Source organism: Dipodomys merriami, unplaced genomic scaffold, assembly GCF_024711535.1.
Source record: "Dipodomys merriami isolate MVZ:Mamm:240054 unplaced genomic scaffold, mDipMer1.0.p SCAF_3, whole genome shotgun sequence".
In the NCBI taxonomy this organism is placed as follows: domain Eukaryota; kingdom Metazoa; phylum Chordata; class Mammalia; order Rodentia; family Heteromyidae; genus Dipodomys; species Dipodomys merriami.
In genome coordinates this window covers 19,571,257-19,593,395 of record NW_027204492.1, presented here as the reverse complement: position 1 = coordinate 19,593,395, position 22,139 = coordinate 19,571,257, and the positions used below count along the sequence as shown (strand labels likewise).

At 42.7% G+C, this 22,139-nt stretch overlaps 2 long non-coding RNA genes across 2 annotated transcripts; both read left to right on the top strand.

The window, feature by feature from the left end:
• The first annotated feature begins 4,838 nt into the window (after positions 1 to 4,838).
• On the top strand, positions 4,839 to 9,363 carry LOC138839362 (uncharacterized). The gene is made up of 3 exons (XR_011375955.1): positions 4,839 to 4,897; positions 6,363 to 6,560; positions 9,019 to 9,363. It is a non-coding gene; the product is annotated as an uncharacterized lncRNA (long non-coding RNA).
• Positions 9,364 to 14,921: 5,558 nt separating this feature from the next.
• On the top strand, positions 14,922 to 20,833 carry LOC138839363 (uncharacterized). The gene is made up of 3 exons (XR_011375956.1): positions 14,922 to 14,975; positions 17,736 to 17,874; positions 19,151 to 20,833. It is a non-coding gene; the product is annotated as an uncharacterized lncRNA (long non-coding RNA).
• The last annotated feature ends 1,306 nt before the right edge of the window (positions 20,834 to 22,139 follow it).

The following is a 22,139-nucleotide window of genomic DNA, read 5'->3' as shown; positions in this document are numbered from 1 at the left end:
TGTTTTTCCCCCACCATCCCTTTTCTCCCACCTCCACCCCCAACCCCGCCTGTGCCAAAGTTGTAAAGTTCATTTTCAACATAGTGTCTTATATATCTCATTGTTACATTGGGTCTTCTTGCATCCTTATTTCACCATTTTGTTATTTCCCTTCCCCTCCCCAAATTAGAAAAATGCCTATATAAGAAAATGTGATATATATATATATATATATATATATATATGATGCAATTCTATACCTCCATATGGAAAGACTTGGAAAAAATTATATTAAGTGAAGTAAGCCAGACTCAAACATAGGTCCAATGGTTTCCTTATCTGCAATAATAACTAGTATATGTCTAGGACAAGCAGAAGAGGTCAAAAGCTATGTATATATGACCATATAACCCGACACTAAGCAAAATGAACCCCAAGATAGGGACACAAGAGATTTTATCTTTCTTGTTCTTTTTAATGTACTTATAATGTACTATGTTATTATTTTTTTTGCAACAAGCCACTTCACTTTGAAGAACAGACTCATTTACTGTTTGTGTCTGTGTCCACTAGATGGCAGACAACAGTGAATGTGCCCATTAGAAAACTAGCATTTAAAGCTACAGTTACTTTCTTATTCTGGGATCCTTCCAAGTTTGAGCAATATGATTGACTTTTCTCTCTTCACAGTCTCTTAACAACAGCTCCAAAAATCAACAACTGCAAAACATTTCTTAGGACTAGATTGAAACTGTCTAAAGGCCATGGGGGTTTTATCCCTGTCTTCTATTGAACACCAGGGAGATTTCAAGAACATTTGTCTCCATCATTGTCCCTAAGTGTTCCAAGTTATTTGGAAAGTGCTAACCAAAATCGAGGAGGTAATCTCACTGCTATAAGCCAATGACTTAGATATGTGGAGGGCTCATCTGGAAAGGAGGTATGAAAACAACGGGGAATCCTAGAGGGGGGACACACAGGTGAACTGGGAAAAATCAAAATGATTCCTGTCCAGATGGTTGGAGAAGGAAGTAGAGAGAAAGGAGACCTAGAGGTAGTGAGGTATGTCATAGCTGTATTATATCTCCCCAAATTCATATGTCATTTATATAGCTTCCCCCCCAGTCTCTATAAACATGACTTAACTTGGAAATAAGGTTGGTGATGCATGGGGTAAGATGAAGTCATATTGCAAATGGTGGGCCTTATTCCATTAGAATTGGTATCCTCATAAAAAGGGGAGAATCAGATATAGGCATGCACACAGGGAAGGTGGCCTTGTGAAGGTGAAGGCAGAGATGATGCTTTGTAACTCAAGGAATGCCAAGCAAACTACCAGAACCTAGGGGAGAAGCCTGGACCAGATTTGCCCTCACAACCCTCAAGAGGAACCAAGCCCTGTAACCTCAGTTTCAGGACTTCAGCTTCTAGAACTGGGAGAACAGTTCCTATTGTTTAAGCCTCCCACTTTGTGGTACTTTGTATAGTAGCTCTTTGGGAAAGTGAAATGATGGAGGAAACAGAACTGAATTCCTTTGCTCTCCCCAAGAGTGATAGCTGTTCTACCCATCTGCCACTTCCTTTCTCGACCATTATTCTCTTTTTTATTGTCAAGGTGATGTACAGAGGGTTTTCAGTTACATGAGTAAGCTAGTGAGTACATTTCTTGTTAGCCTTGTTACCCCTTCCCTTCCCCTGTTCCCCTCAAGTTGTACAGATTGTTCCCAACATATTATCTTGTGTATATCACTGTTGCGATATATACATAGGACAAGGGCTCCCCCCTTGTCCTTTGTCTCACTATTCTGTTTTTCCCCTTTCCTTCCCTCATTCCAATAAACGTATATTCAATACCAGGGCATACTTCTTCAAAGAGTTCCGTCCACTTACTATCCCTGCTTTCTCCTCTTCCCCTACCCCTCAATCTTCTCTAAGCCATCCCTCTCACATGACTCTTCAATGTCACCAGCAACTTCTGTGTTGCCAAAGGTCTTTTTCTCAGTCCCATCTCATCAACCTTTTCTGGAACACTTCCTCCCCAGGCCTCCAGGACCCCACACTCTTCCTGGTTTTCTTCCTGTGTCACTGGTGGCCTCTAGCTCTGTTGTAGGCTCCATTTCCTTTTTTTGGGGGGGGGGGGTCTGGTGTAGGGCCTGAACTCTGGGCCTGGGCGCTGTCCCTCAGCTCTTCAGCTCAAGGCTAGCGCTCTACCACTTGAGCTACAGCGCCACTTCCGGCTTTTTTCTTTTTGCTTATGTGGTGCTGAGGAATCGAACCCATGGCCTCATGCATGCAAGGCAAGCGCTCTACCACTGAGCCACCTTCCCAGCCCTCCATTTCCTTTATATACCACTAAATGATATCATATGTTGGGGATGGGACTTTGGTTGACCACCTCTCATCTTTCTCTCTCTCTGCCTGCAGTTGTTACTTGTTGCTAATGCATCCCTAAACTATCTAAAACTGTGTTCATCCCTATCACCTTCTACTTCAGACTCATGTACAGTGACAGCACATTCTATCCAATTTACATTCCATAACCCACTGCTTAAGTCAAAAATTGATCATAAAATCAACTGCCAGCTGCTCATGCCTGTAATCCTAGTTACTCAGGAGGCTGAGATTTGAGGATTGTGGTTTAATGCCAGCCTAGGTAGAGAAGTCTGTGAAACTCTTATCTCCAATAAACTACTCAGAAAAAGCTGGAAGTGGCTCTGTGGCTCAAGTGGTAGAGTGCCAACCTTGAGTGCAAAGAGGCTCAGAGACAGCACCCAGACCCACCGTTCAAGCGCAAGGACCAGAAAAAAAAAAGATAATGAAGCTGGGTACTGGTGACTGTAAACCTAGCTACTTAAGATGCTGAGATCTGAGGATCACAGTTCAAAGCCAGCCTGGCAGGGAAGTCTGTGAGACTCATCTCCATTTAACCACCAAAACCAAAACAAAACAAAAACACAGAAGTGAGTCTGTGTCTCAAGTGGTATAGCCCTAGCCTAGAGCAAAAAAGCTCATGGACAGCTCTCAGGCCCTTAGTTCAAACCCCAGGACCTGCACACACAAATGAAGGTATACAGAAAAATTCCTAAACCATCCTGAAATGAAATAATACTCTCAAGGAGGCTTGTTGTGCATATGCAGCATTAATCTCCCATAAATCTCCTTATTTTTCCTGTGCTCTCAGAGAATGACAGCATTATGCAGCACTACTAAATCCCCATGTCACTTTTCTCCTTAAATGAGTAGCATAAGGGATGGCTCATGATTGGTTGGTGGTACACACATACCTCAGTGTAACAGCCCTAGTTAAGACTCAGACCAAGAATGTCAGGGTAGCCTACTCTTCAAGAGTGAGTTAAGGGCATACTACTGAGCAATCTAAGCCAGAAGCCCTGCCCACCTCTGTAGTGACCAAGGCTCACTTAAGATGTCCAAATGGACTCTGACTAAACCTATATTGGATATATCACTTTCCTGTGTGGTTAATATATAATTCACTTGTGGAGAAGTTCTGCAGAATTATATCTCAATTGCTTTCAATGGTTGGCCAATTCTGGTCCATGGGTCAAATCCATCCCACCATCTGTTTTTTGGTGTGTGTATGTGGGGGGGATTGAACTCAGGGCCTAGGTGCTGTCCCTGAACTGTTTTGTTCAAGGCTAGCAGACTAACACTTGAGCCATAGTTCCACTTCCAGAGATTTGGTAGTTAATTTGACATAAGACTCTCATGGACTGAGCTGGACACCGGTGGCTCATGCCTGTAATCCTAGCTACTCAGGAGGCTGAGATCTCAGGATCATGGTTCAAAGCCAGCCCGGGCAGGAAAGTCCGTGAAAATCTTATCTCCAATAAACTACCAGAAAACCGGAAGTGGCGCTGTAACTCAAGTGGTAGAGCGCTAGCCTTGAGCTGAAGAGCTGAGGGACAGCGCTCAGGCCCAGAGTTCAAGCCCCACGACCGACAAAAAAAAAAAAAGAGTCTTATGGACATTCATGCCTGGGCTGCCTTTGAACCACAATCATTACATCTCAGCTTCTTGAATACCTAGGATTACATACGTGAGCTATACCTGACTGCCATCTGTTTTTATAAATAAAGTGTTGTTTTTTTGCCAGTCCTGGGGCTTGAACTCAGGGCCTGGGCACTGTCTCTGAGCTTCTTTTGCTCAAGGCTAGAACTCTACCACTTGAGCCACAGCGCCTCTTCTGGCTTTTTCAGTTTATGTGGTGCTGAGGAAATGAACTCAGGGCTTCATGCATGCTAGGCAAGCACTTTACCGCTAAGCCACATTTCCAGCCCCTGTAAAAAGTTTTACTGGAATGCAACCATGTTCATTACTTTTCATACTGTCTATGGCTGCTTGTGTGCTATAACAGAACAGTTGAGTCATTGCCAAAGAGGCCATATGGCTTGAAAAGTCTAAAATAGTTACTAGTTGTCTCTTTCTATACAGTTTGCCTATCAACTATCTAGCCTGTGCTGATCTGAGTCCTACCAATAAAGGCGAGGTCCCTTACCAGTGTCTTCAAGTTAAGAAGTTGACCTTGAAAGTAATATATTATATGGTATTTAACTCACAGGAATTCACGTAAAAGTGCTCAGAACAAAAAGGAGATCAAAAGCCCACAATGATTTAATACAGTTATCTAACACCCTACCAGTGAATGAGCACATACCTCGAGTGAGTATGAGATACATGGGAACCGTGACCCTGCTCTTCCTGTATTCAATCTCTACATGCTTCTCATTATGCAAGCGTCTCACCATGCTGAATTGATTTGAATGTGCACGATTCAATAAGTGGTGTTAGGAAAGCTGGATAGTCATCTGGAAGAAAATAAAGTTGGATCCATACCACACAACTAAGCCAAGATGAAATCCCACCATTGGGAATGGAAGAAACTCCCCTGCTTGACAAGGTCAGTAACAGGATGGCACAGGAGATGGCTGATGCTTTGTGGGACCCAGTGATTGCAGGGAGTTTGGGATTGATAGAGTTGGTCGATAGCAGGCAGACCCCTTAGCTAGACAGAAGGTGTCCCAGGAGATTCACTTGGGCCTCTCAATGTGTATCTCTCAGAACTAGCCAGGAAGCAGAGCTAAAATAGACAATCCAAGAGGGAGCAGAGCAGGCCGGTCGCTCACATGAAGAGTGTCTGTTGGTTACACAGACAAACCCCAGCCCCTCAGCTAGCGATCAGGAAAGTCATTGTTCATTTGTTATTGGAATGTAGCTGGGTGTTACACAACCCAGTGACAATGACTATGGCGCCCTCCTTGATTCACAGAACCCCTAGAGGTTCATATTTTGGAAGACTTGCAGCCTGTGGAGCTGGTCTAGGAGCTGAGGTAATCCTACAAAACATGCAATGAGTCCAGATTCATTTTTCAAGTCAATAACAGGAGAACCTGTAAGCAAGGGGGAGAAACAAGGAACATTGGTCTCCAGTCATTATGTCAGTACATAGATTTCCCCCTTCCTCGGGGGCTTAATGAATTCAGGGCCTCAATCTTGCTTGGCTTTCTTGCTCATGGTTGGTTTTCTATCACTTGAGCCATGACACCAGTCTAGCTGGTTATTTTGGAGGTGGCATCTTATGGACTTTAATGCCTAGGCAGGTTTTAAACAATAGTCTTCTGGATGTATGTAGGCTTATAGCCAAGAGACACCAGCACCCAGTATGTAGATCTTCAGTATCTTCTGTCCTGTCAAGCTGAAGCCTGAGTAGTAGTAATTCCTTTGACTCATATGACTATTTACTAAGGCTATCCTGGATAGTTCTGCTTCTCAAGATCCTTGGATTTTGGTGATTTTGACATTTATGTATATATGTATATATATATATATTTGTTGATATATAAGTTAATATATACACATACATACATACATATCCTGGCACAAGTACTGGAAAAATTGACAATGATGAAAGATGTGGTAATCGATCACAATTCTCCAACTACAGTAATAAATTGAACAATGCCTTTGAAGATCTGAATCACAAGCAGTATTCAAACCCCTTATCCTTATTCTATGGGAGAGAGACCATTGACAACACAGTCTTATAGCCCAAAACCCAATGAGTGATCTGTTAAAACTTTCAAAAAGCTGGGCACTGGTGGCTCATATCTATAATCCTAACTATTCAGGAGGCTGAGACCTGAGGAAGCCAACTCAGGCAGAAAAGTCTGTGAAACTCTTATCTCCAATTAGCCACCAAAAAGCCTGAAGTAGAGCTGTCACTCAAATGTAGATTGCTAGTCCTGAGCGCAAAAGCTCACGGACAGCACCCAGGACCTGAGTTCAAACCCCAGGACTACACAAAACAAAACAAAACACACACAAAACAAAAACAACTTCAGATGCATCATTTTCTCTCCCTTCAGATACATCTTCAGATGTATAATTTTCTTTCACTTGTTAAACCAAGTCACCAACCAACAAAAGAAAGCAAGAAATGCATGGAGAACTGAGTTTATTTGACAGAACAAAAATCTCAAATTTCCAAGAATTCTTCACTCCCGTGAACAAGGATAACTTAATCACTCCTGTTGTATACACACATGGAAATGGAAAGCAATGAGGTAGGGGAAAAAATCCGAAACTTCTCAATAAGACTGTGTTTCTGTTCTTCCAAGGAATTGTTTTTCAAAAGACAGTTCAAAGCCTCATCCTGAAAAGAATGGGACACTAGTCAACAATCAGTCCTTAATATTGTCGGTGATAACTAAGCTATCTGACTTCAAATATCCAGTCTGGCTCCAAAATAAAAACTTGCTACCTGATGCAAATAGTCAAAGGGCTTAGGAAACACTGAGCCTAATCAATGTTCCCCTAGACATAGCTACCAGTCACAAAGAACTTGTCATGTTATAAATAGATTGCTTTGAGGACCCTTTAAACCCCATGTTCTTCATTGGGAGCAGGAAATATTTTTCCCTTCAACCTGTTCTACTAAAATAAACCCCTACTAAAATGTTTTAAAAATAGATTGTTTTGAATATACTTTTGAACCCTCAAACTTTTCAAATTCCTTGAGTAAAGCATTAGTTAACAAAATATGATTGTGAACATAAACAATGTGAATGTGAGCACCAATTTTTTCCCAGGAAATCCAAACACAGTGATAATATTTTGCTTTTTAGTTTTTTGTGTTTTTTCCAATTAAAATAACTGCAGCAAGCTTGACCTAATATCTAAGAGTTTTACATTTTTCCTTCTAGTACTTTTATGTACCTTTTTTAGAATTATGATCTTTTATACAGTATCTTATAGCTATAAATATATTGCTTTAAGTGCCACATTTTTACATTTGCTGTTATAAATGTGTGTATTAGAATTCAAAGTTCTATTAGTTCTTGTTGACTTTGTGGATTTTAATATTTATTTATTTTATTTATTTATTTATTTATTTATTTATTTATTTATTTTGGGTCCGGTCGTGGGGCCTGAACTCTGGGCCTGGGTGCTGTCCCTCAGCTCTTCAGCTCAAGGCGAGTGCTCTACCACTTGAGCCACAGCGCCACTTTCGGCTTTTTTCTTTTTGCTTATGTGGTGCTGAGGAATCGAACCCATGGCCTCATGCATGCAAGGCAAGCGCTCTACCACTCAGCCACCTTCCCAGCCCCTTATTTTTTTCTTAATCAATATAAAATTTTAAAATTAGCTGACAGAATTTAATCCTTATTCTTGAAGCCAAGAGAAATCTCATGTAATAAATGCTGAAGAATTACTAAGGCTTCTGAAAAGGAACACACTTTTTACATGGTGACATATTTCATAGATCATACATACATATTTCATACATCATACAACTTCTGGCTTTGTTACCTGTTCTTTTTGTTTCACTATTAAATACTGATATGTACCTTTCTATGGTAGTGAAGTTTGAGTTCAGGGCCTTGCGTTTGCCAGGAAGGCTTTTTACCAATTGTGCCATACCTATAGATGAATACAAAACAGAACAAACAAAACACCGCCTGCAATATTCACTATGACCACTAGAGGGAACTCGTAGGTAACAAGCCAGCAGAAGCCAGACCACCATTTCATTCCCAGCCTTCTGGAGGTGGGAAAGCCTCTTAGGGAATCTTTTGGAGTTCTGGAACGCTGGGATGTCCCTCCCTGGCAAAAAGAATCTGTCCTATCAGCAAGGGCCTGGGCCAAACACTCATGGTCTCTTTTAACAAGAGTAGTACAGAAAAGCAAGAAACAGAAACCCATGATGAGGCCTTGACTCCATCCTACACATCCTACATATCATGTCCTGGTAGAATGGCTTGGCACCACCATACAGACCCAAGCATCAGGCAGACCCAAGCAGAAAAGGCCAGGGCTCTGGAGGACGGCTGGGCTCCTGGATTCAGGTGTCCTCTGTAATGTTGTTGATAAACATTTGACCTCAGGTGATTAGAGAACTCAATACCATGCAAGCAGCCCAGTTACCTCTTAGCTCTTCAGCTCAAGGCTAGCACTCTACCACTTGAGCCACAGAGCCACTTCTAGTTTTCTGGTGGTGTATTGGAGATAAGAGTCTCATGGACTTTCCTGCCCCGGATGGCTTTGAACCGAGATCCTCAGATCTCGGCCTCCTGAGAAGCTATGATTACAGGTGTGAACCACTGGTGCCTGGAACATTTCCCTTTCTTTAGTGTTGTCATTCTAAGTTCTTTATATTGAGGCTACGACTTGAATTTTTCCAGTTCTATCCAACCTCTACCTCCACCCTGGTCCAGGCTGTCATCATCAATCCTTTACAGGAGTGACAGATAAAATATAGGGTACCTATTAAATTTAAGTTTCAGATTGGATGAGAGTTGTGCAAGCCTCAGATCCTGACATCCTGGAAGCCAAGGCCTGAGGACTGAGTTTAAGGCCTGCCTGGGCTATATAGCAAGACTCTGAACATTTAGATACAGAGAATACTTTTTAGTTTATACTATACAATATTTGGGGTGTGCTTATACTTAAAAAGCATGTTTGAAGTTAAAATTTAACCAGACAATCTGGATTTCATTTTGTTTCTTTTATTTCTAATCCTAGCAACCTGACCAAGAGTTCCCAACCCTGCACTGCTACAAAGCATCTACAATGGACATGCAGAAATTCAGATCTACCTATGTTACTGTCCTGCACACAGACCATCCTGGGGCTCCTAACCACCCAGGAATCAGGTCTAAGCCATTGACAAGCCACACAAGACCTCTACTTCCAGCTTTCACTCTCTTCTCCCACAGTTCCCCTCACCCCACATTGGTATGCCCCCTACATAATGAACACTCTATACACCCTTAAATGCACCCCAGGTGCTTTTATCTACATCCACCTCTGTTGTCAAGCAACCACCACCTTTCTTGCCAAGATCTTCTCAACAGGTTATCTGCTTCCCCTGAGCCAAGCACACACTTTTTGCATGATGCAATGGCCCATAACTAGCTAAACGATTGCTTATGTGTCTGTTGTCCCCCAACAGATTATGGCCTCCTTCAAAGAAGTTTTCTTAGTTCAGCTTTGTAATCCCCCTATTAGTCACAGCACCTGGCCCAAAGCTGGGCACTTGGCATGAATGAATGAATGGGCAAGTGAATGAAGAGAAATGATGGATTCTCAATCTTAATTTAGGAAGTGGGTACAGTTACAGTAAGAAGGCACCAGGGGGCAGAATTACCTTAGTTTTCTTTGGTTTGGCACAGTGCTGAAAAATGACTTTTGCTCTTCTTGGATCTTTTTCTCCCGTTCCGAAGAGAGGAATCTCTGTTGTTTTTGTTTTGTTTTGTTTTCAAATCATGGAAACATGACACCAGGAAGGAGCATTTTAGAAAGCATTTGGACCAGTCATCTGTATTCTTATAGCTAAAAAGAACCACCCCTCTTTGTTGTATTTAACCAAGAGATTTTAGGTAGTCTAAAATATCTTTTGGTTTGTTACAGATAAGTCAGAGAGGTTAGGAGACTTAGCCAAGTCACTGGAGACAAAGTAGAGGGGTCGATGGAGGAGCCCTGATGACATTTTGCGGTCTGAGCCCATGTCCTTGTCCCTGCAACCCTATGAGGGCGGTGCTGCTATCAGCTTGCAGATGGGCAAAAGGCCCAGGGAGGCTGGCTCATATCATAGCAGAGTGGGGTTTAGACTCAGGTCTCCAATCCTTTTCCTACCCTTGATTCCCTCACACTCATAAACCTGTTCCTGAACTTGGCAGAGAGTGTTGAAGAGCATTCTTCCCAGGAAGCTACACTGGTGTCACCTTGGCTCCTCCTAGGGGAAAGTGAGTCTGCTTTTCTGTTTGGAGGCTGGCTATTGTGTGATGTTTGCCCTTTTTAAAATTATTATTTTCTTTGGTGGGGAGGAGTAGTGCCAGTCCTGGCACTTGAACTCAGGACCTGGGATCTATCTCTGAGCTTGATTTTGCTCAAGCTAGTGCCCTACCACTTGAACCACAGCTCCACTTCTGGCTTAATGTTGGTGGCTAACTGGAAATAAGAGTCTCAGGGACTTTCCTGCCCAGGCTGGCTTCAAATTGCGATCCTCAGATCTCAGCTTTTTGAGTAGCTAGGATTATAGGCACGAGCTACCAGCACCCAGGTTTTATTATTATCTTTAAGTAGTTGTTCAAAGGAGTTGCCATTTAACGAAGCAGTTATGAATACGATGCATCTTGATCAATGTCATCCTTTATATTTGCCTTTTTGAGCTTGGCTTATCTTAATCAACATGATGATTTGCTCCATTTTCCTGCAAATGACATGATTTAATTTTTCTTTATAGCTGAGTAGTTTTTCATGGTATATATATACCATATTTTCTTTGTCCATTCCGGAGTTCTTGGGTGCCTTGTATGATTCCACAGTTTGGCTATTGTGAACTTAGCTGTAATGAACAAGGATATGCAGGTTTCTGTCTTCCTTCCTTCCTTCCTTCCTTTCTTCCTTTCTTCCTTCCTTCCTTCCTTCCTTTCTTCCTTCCTTCCTTCCTTCCTTCCTTCCTTTCTTTCTTTCTTTCTTTCTTTCTTTCTTTCTTTCTTTCTTTCTTTCTTTCTTTCTTTCTTTCTTTCTTTCTTTCTTTCTTTCTTTCTTTCCTTCTTTCTTTCTCTCTCTCTCTCTCTCTCCTTCCTTCCTTCCTTCCTTCTTTATTTTTGGTGGTTATAGAATTTGAACTCTGGGCCTGGGCACTGTCCCTAAGCTCTTCAGCTCATGAGCCACCAAGCCACTTCTGGTTTTCTGGTGGTTACTTGGAGATAAGAGTCTCATGGACTTTCTTGCCTGAGCTGGTGAGTGCTTTTCTTTCATAATTAATTTACATTGCTTAGAAGATATGCTCAAGGGTGGTAGGATGGGAACATAAAGTATATCTATTTTTAGATATTTTAGAGGTTTTTTTTGAGGAAACTCCATACTGATTTCCATGTGGTTGTACTAGTTTACATTCCCATCAACAATGTATGAGGGAGGGTTCCTCTCCCCTCTATCATTACCAGCATTTGTTATTGTATTCTTCATAGTGGACATTTCCCACTGGAGAAAATGGACTATCACTGCCATTTTGGTTTGCATTCCTTTTATGACTAAAGATGTTGACCATTTCTTCACATATTAGCCATTTGTACAGTGGGGTGTGGTACTTGAGATTGAACTCAGGGCCTAATACTTGCTGGGCAAGTACTCTACCATTTGAGCTATATATATGCAGTCTCCTTTATTAGTTACTTTTTGAAGCAGGATCTCATTTAATGCCCAAGTGGACCTGGGCTGTTATCCTCATCCTGTGTTTTCCTGTGTTGCTGGGGATGACAGACATGCACTGCCACACCCAGCCCTTGATTGAGTTGGAGTCTCATGAGCTTCTTTTTACTTAGGTTGACATATTCCCCTATCTCAGCCTCCTAAGTACCTATGAAGACAGAACTGGGCCTCTGTACCTCACACCATTAATATTCCTCCTTTTAAGAACTGTCCAGTTCATTCACCATTGGATTATTTGTTCTTTCGCTGTTTAAGATGTTGAGGTCTTTTGTATATTATTGATTTGAATCCTTTATCCATTCAATGTCTGTTCAAAGATTTTTCTCCCATTCTGTGGGTTTTCTCTTGATTCTGGTAAATGTTTCTTTTGCCGTGCAGAGACTTCTTAATTTGACACCATTCCATTAGTGTGTTCTTGCTCTTATTTTCTGGGCTACTAGAACTTATTTTTCCCAACCCTATCTCCTCTTCCCCTTTAATTTGTTTTCATATGTAGACTGAGGACAGAGCCACCAGTCTGCCACCCATGCAGATGCCTACTGTTCAAGGGTATCCTATTCTTTTCTCTTCACACCCCAGCTCTTGACGTTCTTGATGGCATTCTTTTGGAACCCTTCACCTGGCAAGGGGCCTGGAGAGGGAGAATCCACACCACTAGACAAGAGTCTCCTGATCCCATGATGTCCTCCTACTGCCTTAAGAAAGTGGTTGCTGTAAGGAGTCTCTTAATAAGCCCACAGGATATCTTGGTCCTCTATGGGATGTGTCCTTAGCTTTGAGGCCTAATTTCCAGTTCTAGGGTCTATAGAAGGCCCACTTATATACTGTTCAATGACCGTTGTATAACTTTTTATGCCTCAGTTTCAATGCCTATCGAGTGGAGGTAAATGAATGTCCCTTATTGACCTATTTTAAATTGGATGGAAATGAACTTAGCATACCAAGTTTCCAGGAGAAAGCAAAGAGATTCACAGGACCCAATAAGAAGCACATGGGCCCAGAGAAAGAGCAATTCATTGTCACTCAACTGGATGCATGCCTCTTGGATGTCACGAGTGTTTTGAGGCTTAGTTACCCTGCTTGTAAACTACAGATAACACAAACTCTCAGGAGTGTAGTAAAGATTAGATGAGATTTTTGTGTTCACTGTATATTAACTGTAAAATCCTGTTCAGAGGAGAAAAGGCTAAGTATTCATCTGAAGCCATCCCTACCTTCCATGACCTTGTAGGGTATATGGAGTAATTCCAAGAGACTGTAATAGACTGACCTGTAGGGGGCAGTAGAGGACAGCGGTTAAGATCATTGTGGTGGAATCAGAAATACTTTGTGGTCCAATTGAGAACAGGGTGCCATGCTAGCTGTGTGACTTTGGATAAGTCACTTCCCTTGTTTGAATTTCACTTTCCTCTAATATAGACATGATGACCAAACATCCTCTGGCTCTGGGAGGAGCCCAGGAAATATCATGTAAGCAAATAAGTTAGCACAGGACATGGCTCATAGAATATACAATAATTATTTGCTGTAGCTATTATTAGAAGTTCAGCAGACATTACAATATGTGAAAAAAAAGAAGAGAAGGGTTTTTAAAGGGGAGTAAACTTGAACTAGGCCTTGAATGTAGAAAAGAAATTAGGAGGCGTCTTCAGATGAAAGAAAACAGTATAGATAAACAGAGCCAAGCATATCTTTTTTCTTTATAGAAAGAAATTCCTCAAAGTTCACATTCATCCTTTCTCTGGGATAGTCTAAAAAGATGGTTATGATGAAGGTGGCATGGCCCAAGGGGGACACACCAAGGAGAAAGATGCCACAGGGAAGCTCAAGTAGAGACGTGGGCCTCTTATTCCTGATGAAATTCAAACCTCCTCCTGGGGTGGCAAAGGGATAACTATAGCCCAAGCTTAGAAGTCTGCTTCCTACTTTGTGAAGAATGTGCTTTGTGGTTATCACGGGATAAATATATGACTCCTTCTAGGGAAGTGGTGTACATATCTATGGGAACTTTCTAGAAACAAAGCCTAACTTCCAAGCATATCCTAACTAAAAAAATATACCAACTACAGCTCTTGTTTTCTTACTTGAAACTTCAATGGATTCCTTCAGCAGTTTAAATGGTCACTACCACATACCACAATTCAGGAAGTAAAGTTCCATCTATCTTAATAGCCACAACTCACTGGATCCATACTGAGTCTTGGAAGACAAGTTGGGTCCAAAGAAAACTGCTAGAAGCACTCTTCTACTTTTAGTCTTGGTTAGAAAAATGTGATATATATTTATCTACCAATTGTGCATTGGTGAGGATAGGTAGGGTTAAGCTGCAGTAACATAGAAACTCTATAATGTCATGGTCTAACACAGGAAAGGATTCTTAATCACATAGCTTAGTGCAGGGTAGATGACAGGTAGGTAAGCTGACTGAATCCAGTAGCTGATAAGAGTTCCAGGGTAGCAGGGCAGACTTCCTTGGCCCAGGCTGTCATAACAAACTACCAAAGACCGGAGGTTTAAATGATCAGAATCTGTTCCCCTCAACTCTGGATGCTGGGGACAATATAAGGAAGGCACTGGCAGAGTAGATGTCTAGTGAAAACTCCTTTTCTGGCTAACAAGTGCCTGACCTCTCACTGTGTCCTCATATGGGGCAGTGAGATGGTCCCCTCTTATAAGGAGCCTAATCTTATTGAATCAGGACCTCCACCCTTATGATTTTATTTAACCTTGATTGCTTCTTTGCCACAAATGTAGCCATAGTAGGTTCATTGCTTCAGCATGAGTTTGGGGGAGGGGAATACAATTCAATTCATAAGAGCATGCCATCTACTGCTATAGTCCAGAAATGACACACAGTACTGCCATTGACACTCTCATGGACAGAATTTGTCATGTGGCTTAAATTACAAGGGAATCTGGAACTATACAGTAATAAGAGAATATTTCTTGGGTGTAATCTTTGCCATACACTGTGTCCTAGCCTTGAAGAAGAACAAAGTCTTTGAAGGTCAGAACAAGAGTAGGAAGCATACCTGAGATTATCTACTAAGTAGGTTCAACTCACTAAGATCTAATTCTGAAGAGAACTCCTTTGGGCAGTGTGGAAAGTAAGGAATTCTCTATATGTGTGGTATTTTGACATTTAGTAGGTCTCTTGCCTGGGACAAGCAGAGATACTTCACCACTGTCATGTCCATTTATACAGATGAGGACACTGAGGCTCAGAGCGGTCAAATAACTTGCTTGAGGTCACACAGCTGGTGAGTATGAAATAATCTATTATTAGGCACTAACCTGGGGAATTCCCCTATTTTTTGTGGTGATTGTTGACCCAGGTCACTTAGGAAGTGCTACATCAACTCCTCCTGCAGTTTAGATCCTGTTTACGGACAGTTGTGGTAAACAAACAATGCCCTGGCCACTGCCAAGATTTCTCTTTGATTTTGGATGTGACTCAAAGTTCTGAAGCTCAGTCCTTGAGGCCTTGCTTCGAGACTGGTGATTGCAGCAGTAGCCAATCTCAGCAGGGAAGTCATGTCTACAAGGTTTTTTCTTTGCTCTTAAGTTAGGATCTCAGATCGTGGATTCTATGTAGCCCATTCCCAAACATCATATCTTTCCCTAAGGAATGGCAAGAACACGTTACAGGTGCAAATACATCACACAGTGCTCTCAAGTAACTGAAATCAGTGGATTTATCTATGTATCTTCTTCTGGAGCATCCCATATGTGCCAGGTACTGCTTGGTGTTGAGACCATAGAAGTGGTCAACATAGCCCGAAGCCCTATGCTTTCATGGCATATGAAATTCAATAAAGAGGAGCAGGATATAAAGAAAGTGATTATGGAAATGTAAAAGCCTGTGATATGCAGCCACTTCCCTGCTGAGAGTTGCAACATCTGTACTCAAGTAGGTTTCGAAGCTGTGTGTGTGTGTAGTAGTAGTAGTAGTAGTAGTAGTAGTAGTAGTAGTAGTAGTAGAGGGTGCATCTCAAACCTTTCCACTTCATATGTCTTTTGCTTTGAGCATAGGACTAACAGAGTCTTGGTCATAGTAATTCTAGCTCTTCTATTTATTCAAGGCTATGGCATGGGGTTGGTGAGCCTGACTCTAGCATCAGATAGACTTGAAGTGGCTTGTTGAAAGAAAGGAGAAGAACAAAGGGAAGAGGAGAAAAGGAAAGGACTTGGCCTTTGCCCTGAATAGTGGATTCTGGTAGTTCATATAGGAGGGAAACCCATAAGCCATTCTGTACTTGGCCTAATGTTAAACTCTTCATCCTAAACTTTGTGTTGTCAAAGAAGGAAGGACAATAGAAGAAGTGAGGCTCCAGTTGGACTGGGAAGGAGAGGAAGGATAAGGATAAGGTGGGCACACTCCTTCCCAAGCCACGTGGGATGGATTGGCTGTGTGTTGGCTGGTAACAGAGACTAACAGGCCAGTCAGTCCCAGGCAAGATATTGAGCCCCCAAAGTGAGGACCTTGGAGCAGTCAGAAGGAAAGCACCAGAGGATCTTGACTAGAAGTTTACAGAGGCCATTGTGCAGCCCATGGTCTCCAACTCTCATTCTGTTCTCTTTCTTGCCTTCATCTTTGCACTACCTCCTACTTTCTTTCCCTTCTTTAGGGTATCTTCATCATCTTCCTCCTTTTCTTCTGACATCAGTTATTTCATTGGCAAAATAAGGATGCTCCTACTAGAGGCTACACGTGTTACCTATTCTGCCTTGCTTTCCAATTCTGAGATCTGATTCCATGTTTAATGCTGCCCCATGCTGCTCTTATTCCTGGTGCCCCAAAGAGATGGCTGAGTCCCTAGGTCTTGGGTGGCTGTTTGCTTGATGGCTGTGAACAGCTTGTTACCTAAGCTGTAGACAGGTGAGGATGCCAAGCCTAGATGTTGCTTTGCTTCTAGAATCAAATGGCTTCCTCTTAGCATCATAGTCCCTTTAAGATGAGAGAGAAGCTACAAGGAGATCTTTGATGTAGTTCAACTGAGAAATCCATCAGGAGGCAGCAAGCCCGGAAATGCCTGAGAGTAGGGCTCCACAGTTGGCTGCATTGACAAGCCTTGCCTGGACTTTGTTTTCTGATGGCAAACATTTCTCTGACATAAACACAGGCAGAGCAGGGGAATAACAACCTTCAGTCCACCAAACAAACAAAACAGGAATGAGACCTGCCTTACATGGGCGGATGGCTCTTTCTCCAGTGATGCAGTTCAAGGGGCCTTCACTGTGGAATTTCCTGCCTGGAGCATGATGGATTTTCCATTCTTGCCCTTGAATGAGCACTGTCCTTACAGCTCAGTGGATAGTCAGTGGAGCTCTGCCAGGCCCTCTGGGAAACAGGCAGCATTGTCTTCTATGGCCTTGGTCAAGGGTCATGCCTCCTTGCTTGACTAACAAAATTAGTCAGGAGTTGGGTGAGTGCTGCTGCTGTATCTTCTCCAAACACTATGACACCCCTTGCCCTCATGTACCCAATGACTTGACTTGACTTGACATTTATTGCAGTCCACTCTTGGAATACTTGCCTTCATGTATCTGATACTCCAGCTGTACCAGATCATTCCTGCTATCCATGAAGGGTCAGGTGTTGTTGCATTCGGGTCTACTGATTCTTTTTCTAGCTTGTATCACCCTTCTATCATCCCATTTCTTCCCATCCAAGAAGCAGTGTAGCAAAGGGTTAGGAGCATGGAATCTGCTAGGTTTGATGCAAGACTCTCCCCTTTCCCAAATGTGTGGCCCTGGGCAAGTCAGCCAACCTCTCTGAGCCTCCATTTCCATGTCTGTTAAATGAGTGTGCATATGGCATTCATTTCACTGTGGTAACTCCTAAATAAGTTACTATTTGCAATATGTTTAGGAGAGTATCTGGCATCTAGTAAGCACTATATAAGGGTTAGGAATTAATGTGTAAGTCCTAACTCTTTCAAGGTTAAGTTTATATGAATTATTGTCCATGAAGTCTTCTTGGTCTACTCCAGTAGAATTTCCTCTCCATTCTCCAATAGCCTTGTCATGGATCTGTCCTCAAGAGCTAACTGAATGGTATCCTAACGATGTATGGGCACGTGTGTACAACCCGAGGAAAATGACCTCCTCTGTAACTTCCAGAAGACCAACACCCAGCAAATGCTCCATAGGACCTTGGTAAGTGATTGAAATGAAGTGAAAAGGGTTGGTAAAAGGACCTTGGGAAACAGCACAGCTGGACTTGACCCATCACCAGCATGTTATATGTTGATCTACACCTGGGACCTTCTTTATGTATTTTGGGGCAAAGTTGAGAGGAAAATGAATAATGGGATAAACCAAGCAGCCTCCATCCAAAGTAGTGTCATTAGATTCCATTAAAACATGACTAAGCCAGGTGCTGGTGACTCCTGCCTGTAACCCTAGCTATCCGGGAGGCTGAGATCTGATAATCGCAGTTTAAAGCTAGCCCAGGCAGGAAAGGCCTTGAGATCTTATCTCTAACTACCAAAACAACCCAGAAGTGGAGCTATGGCTCAATTGGTAGAGTGCCAGTTTTGAGCAAAAAAGCTCAGATACAGTGACCTCACCCTAGGTTCAAGCCCCAGGATCAATGTACACACAATCACTAAAACCACTAAAGTTTTATATAACATAAAATTGCATTCAATGTTAACAATAATTTACCATTAACTACAATAACCAGAAATATCATTCCTCATCCAGGTGACAGCTCCAGTATATTAAATGAGTTGTAGTAAGGATTTACAAATTAAGATTGAATTTTTTTTGGTTGGTCATAGGGCTTAAACTCTCAGCCTAGGCACTGTCCCTCAGCTCTTCAGCTCAAGGTGAGCACTCTACCACTTGATCCACAGTGCCACTTCTGGTTTTTTGGTAGCTAATTGGAGATAAGAGTCTCACAGATTTTCTTACCTGGGCTCACTTTGAACCATGATCCTCAGATCTCAGCCTTCTGAGTAGCTAGGATTATAGGCGTGAGCCACCAGTGTCCAGAAAGATTTAAAGACAGATTTTTCTCAAGTAAAGAGATATTGTTTCTTTTGAGCATATTGGTACCATATAGAATGCAGGAGAGATATCACTAGAGTGGGAAATTTATCTGTGGCAAATGCTTTTTTTTTTTTTAAAGGATGCCTAAATCGTTGCATGCCTTCACTGAGGGGCCACAGTGGAAGTTCAGATTAGCTACTACATGATTTTTCTTTATTTCCCATTGTGATTTTGTATCAAATTTTCTACCTTTAATCCCAGAATTCTGACATTACAATAAAGCCAGATCAGTTCTGAGCTCAGAACCAAACCCGTACACATTTCCTTCCCTGAAAATTCAAGCCACTGGTGTCCTTCTTGTACAGCTTACCTAGTCCCTGTTGAATTTGGGCCTCTAAACCCTGCCCAGTCACTTTTACCTCTTTTCCTTCTGGTTTAGGACTTGACACACCCAGAAATTCCTCAAATCAGGCCTCCTGTCTATTGTGGCTTGACTGAGGCTCCACGAGAGTGCTGAACCATTTAAAAATGTATTTTTATTGTTATTATAAAGGTGATATACAGAAGAGTTACAGTTAACTCAGGTAAAGTGTACATTTCCTTTTGAACAGTGTCACCCCTTCCCTCGAACTCTCCCAGTTTTGCTGAACCATGTCTGCAGTGCTCTAAGCATCCTCTTAGGCTTTAACTATGTTATATGATTTCTGATCTTTGCCAGTGCTACCGATTGGTGAAATGACTTCTCTATGGGCTGCAAGTCATGGTAGCTTTTTGTATACCTTACAGTACCTAGTATGGTAAGGGTGGAGGCTGGCTATCATGTAATAGAAGCTTCCTAATCCTTCATGGGTAAATTGGTGGGTCATGTTGAATCAAGGAACAGGAGGTGGGAATTAAATCTGAAGGTACTCTAATCAGATTTCTCTTAGCTTTTTCACTTCTAATCATATATGTGGATCCCTGGGAGCAACCAGGCTCTGCCATCTCTCTGGCTCCTCTTTCTGCCATATGACTGTTTCATTCATTCTCCTTTGTCATCCCATTCTCTCATTTTTTTTCTGGAGTGGTGGGATGTGTGGTATTAGAATTTGAACTCAAGGCCTCATGCTTACTTAGCTTGCATGCTCACAGCTGGCACTCTACCTCTTGAGCCATACGTCCAGCCTGACTTCTTGCTGGTCATTCTTTCGAGGCTTGCAGAATGCTCTGGAGGGATGGCCTTGAACTGCCATTTTCTGGATCTCAGCTACCTGAATAGTTAGGATTGCAAGTGTGAGTCACAGTGCTCAGCTTCTCTCCTGCTTCTTAAAACAATTTTAACAAGTTTCATTGTTCTATTTTCATCATGTGTACTTTGACCGCATTCCCCCTCCTTCACCTTCTCCATTTGCCCTTCCCTCTCTCACTGATGCTGGCCCCCTAATATAGGCAATTGGAAATTGCCTCTCTTAAAATTTCTCTTGGTCGGGCTGGGAAGGTGACTCAGTGGTAGAGTGCTTGCCTTGCATGCATGAGGCCTGGGTTCAATTCCTCAGCACCACATAAGCAAAAAGAAAAAAGCCGGAAGTGGCGCTGTGGCTCAAGTGGTAGAGCACTAGCCTTGAGCTGAAGAGCTGAGGGACAGCGCCCAGGCCAAGAGTTCAGGCCCCACAACCGGACCCCCCCCCAAAAAAAAGAAAGTTAGGTCATTGAAGCACTGTCCTTGAAGGGGATTATGGGACCCCAATCTCTTTCTCTTGCTATCTTTCACCTCCCACCATGAAGTAAATGCTTCTCCTCCACCATGTGCTCCCACCACAATGTGCATCCTCCCCACAGATCCAAAGTATCCATGTACTGAAGCATCCAAAACTGTGTGCCAAAATAAACCCCTTCTCTTTATAAGTTGATGATCTCAGGTATTTGTTATAGTAACAGAAAGCTGACTAACAGACCTGTCCTAGGAAGGTCATTCAAAAAAAAAAAAAAAAAAGACAACTTTGAGCAGACTAGATAAAGCCTTTTCTGTGAACAACAATGTTAAGACAGATCAGTTCAGTTACTAGGTGTATCACTGATAATAAAGCACCAGTATTTGCAAATATATGATTTTGCCTTACAAATGAGGTTGCATACAGCATTGTCTTTACTATAGATAAAGATGGAGTTTGATTTACCCTTAGAAGAAGGTGATTTGTACTCAAGCAGAACTTCTTCAAAGGAAGAGAAAAGGGATGGGTGGGTAGAGGGTCCCTACAAGTTCAGTGCTGGGAATTAGAAGGATCTTAGCTTAGCTTCCCTCTGCTGAACTTTAGTAGTCATTAAGGATCACTAAGCGTTGGGACCCTGATCACTACAAATTGAATGGGGTGATGATCACACCCCAAGTTCGTCAACAGGAGCAGTCTTAGGGTGGTTTACAGTGCAGATAAGACATTGCAGAGTGCTAGAATGGGGTATCCAGTTGGGAAAAATGAGAGATTCTTTGAACTGAGAGCCTTTGAATTACCAAGAGCCTATGACTGCTTATAAAATCCCCTAATACACTCACAGACTCTTTAGGCAAAGGCATGGAGAGAGCTGGAGCCAATCCCCTTGCTGTCCCCTGGCTTTCCTAGGCCTACAGGTACTCTGGTGCTGGTTGAACACATTGCCTGCTCAGCCTCTGGGGTGATAAGAATGGCTGAGCTTGGAAGGAATTCACTAGGGCCTTATCATCCCTGTGCTCTAGAACAGTCTTTGGGGCCAGAGGGAAGCTGCAGCTTTTGCTCTTGCAGCTGCAACGGCAGTGAAGAAGGCAGGAGGGCATCCTGAGGCGGGAAATGCCTGTCCATGTCATCCCCAGCTGCTTCCGCCTTCCTCCTTCCAGGATTCCATAGCTTCTCTGTATCCCTGCCAACCCCTCTCCCCTACCTCAGGTTCTGGCAGGCAGCTGTGTACTCCCCCCCTAGGGCCAACTCACAGGCTCTCTGAGGGACTGTCAGCTCCTCATTGTTCTTGGGGCTTCTCCGGCATTCCTTTGGTTCATGAGGGGAAATGCCTGAAGTTTGGCCCCCCACCTCCTCAGAGATGCTTGACCCCTCAAGGGACTCTGCTTGGGAGGATCTGGCCATGTCGCAGAGCTAGTCACACTAAGGCCACCTGCTGGAAACCAACATGACGCTGAAGGGCTAAACTAGGCTTTGGCCCTGCTCCTACCTCAACAGCCAGCCGTCTTTTCCTTGTCTCTCCTGAGCAGTATGGTTCCTCCTCTAGTCACTCCCATACCCACATCCCCATTACTAGTCCTACCCATTTCCACATAGTCTCCACACACTGTCATATGTGTATACTACCCCCAACCTGACCCATTCTTTCAGGGATGTCTTCAGGTGCAGCAGAGTTACAGGTACATGACTGAGCCTCCTCCAAGAAGCCTTCTCTGACTGACACGCAAATTTCTTGGAGGG